This window comes from Penaeus japonicus, unplaced genomic scaffold (genome assembly GCF_977035675.1).
Source record: "Penaeus japonicus unplaced genomic scaffold, GWHDUDI00000001_assembly GWHDUDI00000040, whole genome shotgun sequence".
Classification (NCBI taxonomy): Eukaryota; Metazoa; Arthropoda; class Malacostraca; order Decapoda; family Penaeidae; genus Penaeus; species Penaeus japonicus.
The window spans coordinates 22,301,419-22,303,918 of NW_028234442.1; positions in this window are offsets into that span (position 1 = coordinate 22,301,419).

The following is a 2,500-nucleotide window of genomic DNA, read 5'->3' on the forward strand; positions in this document are numbered from 1 at the left end:
ACCCACGTTCTGCTCTTGTTATGCTTCCCTGTTGTGTTTTGTCACAAGAGGAAATTCCGAGGGGAGAGGGTGTCCGATGAGAGGAAAAGGCGGTGACTCCATCGGGTGACGTCACGAGAAGTGTGTGTGCGTCTGAGAAAAAGATTTACGAAGTTGAAAAATAAACGAAAGAAAAAAAAGCGAGTGAGAAATGATATATTGGATTTGGTGAAAAATGGATGTTAATTGTTTTGCAATAGTCTGTGCTGCGTTTTGTTCCATAGAAAGGAAAAGGAATAAGTTTTATCTATTGTATATATGAAGGTAAACATGAATGAACTTTGTGAACGCAGAACTTTAAATGATAAACATAGTAAACACATACACGTTAAAATTATGAACATTCTGTTCACGCAAACGTTAGAATATGAACATAATGAACACCTAAACTTTAAAATGATGAACATAGTGAGCAACGAAACTTTAAAAAGATTAACATAATGAACAATCAAACTTTAAAATGAACATAATGAACAATCAAACTTTAAAATGATGAACATAATGAACAATCAAACTTTAAAATGAACATAATGAACAATCATACTTTAAAAAGATGAACATAATGAACAATCAAACTTTAAAAAGATGAACATAATGAACAATCAAACTTTAAAATGATGAACATAATGAACAATCAAACTTTAAAATGATGAACATAATGAACAATCAAACTTTAAAATGATGAACATAATGAACAATCAAACTTTAAAAAGAACATAATGAACAATCAAACTTTAAAATGAACATAATGAACAATCAAACTTTAAAATGATGAACATAATGAACAATCAAACTTTAAAATGATGAACATAATGAACAATCAAACTTTAAAAAGATGAACATAATGAACAATCAAACTTTAAAAAGATGAACATAATGAACAATCAAACTTTAAAATGGTGAACATAATGAACAATCAAACTTTAAAATGAACATAATGAACAATCAAACTTTAAAATGATGAACATAATGAACAACCAAACTTTAAAAAGATGAACAATCAAACTTTAAAATGGTGAACATAATGAACAATCAAACTTTAAAAAGATGAACATAATGAACAACCATACTTTAAAATGATGAACATAATGAACAATCAAACTTTAAAATGATGAACATAATGAACAATCAAACTTTAAAATGGTGAACATAATGAACAATCAAACTTTAAAAAGATGAACATAATGAACAACCAAACTTTAAAATGATGAACATAATGAACAATCAAACTTTAAAATGGTGAACATAATGAACAACCAAACTTTAAAATGATGAACATAATGAACAATCAAACTTCAAAATGATGAACATAATGAACAATCAAACTTCAAAATTATGAACATAATGAACAATCAAACTTTAAAATGATGAACATAATGAACAATCAAACTTTAAAATGAACAAAATGAACAATCAAACTTCAAAATGATGAACATAATGAACAATCAAACTTTAAAATGAACATAATGAACAATCAAACTTTAAAATGATGAACATAATGAAAAATCAAACTTTAAAAAGATGAACATAATTAACAATCAAACTTTAAAATGATGAACATAATGAACAATCAAACTTTAAAATGATGAACATAATGAACAATCAAACTTTAAAAAGATGAACATAATGAACAATCAAACTTTAAAATGAACATAATGAACAATCAAACTTTAAAATGATGAACATAATGAACAATCAAACTTTAAAAAGATGAACATAATGAACAATCAAACTTTAAAAAGATGAACATAATGAACAATCAAACTTTAAAATGGTGAACATAATGAACAATCAAACTTTAAAATGAACATAATGAACAATCAAACTTTAAAAATATGAACATAATGAACAATCAAACTTTAAAATGATGAACATAATGAACAATCAAACTTTAAAATGATGAACATAATGAACAATCAAACTTTAAAATGATGAACATAATGAACAACCAAACTTTAAAATGATGAACATAATGAACAATCAAACTTTAAAATGGTGAACATAATGAACAACCAAACTTTAAAAAGATGAACATAATGAACAACCAAACTTTAAAATGATGAACATAATGAACAATCAAACTTTAAAAAGATGAACATAATGAACAACCAAACTTTAAAATGATGAACATAATGAACAATCAAACTTTAAAAAGATGAACATAATGAACAATCAAACTTTAAAATGGTGAACATAATGAACAATCAAACTTTAAAATGATGAACATAATGAACAATCAAACTTTAAAATGGTGAACATAATGAACAACCAAACTTTAAAAAGATGAACAATCAAACTTTAAAATGATGAACATAATGAACAATCAAACTTTAAAAAGATTAACATAATGAACAACCAAACTTTAAAATGATGAACATAATGAACAATCAAACTTTAAAATGGTGAACATAATGAACAACCAAACTTTAAAATGATGAACATAATGAACAATCAAACTTTA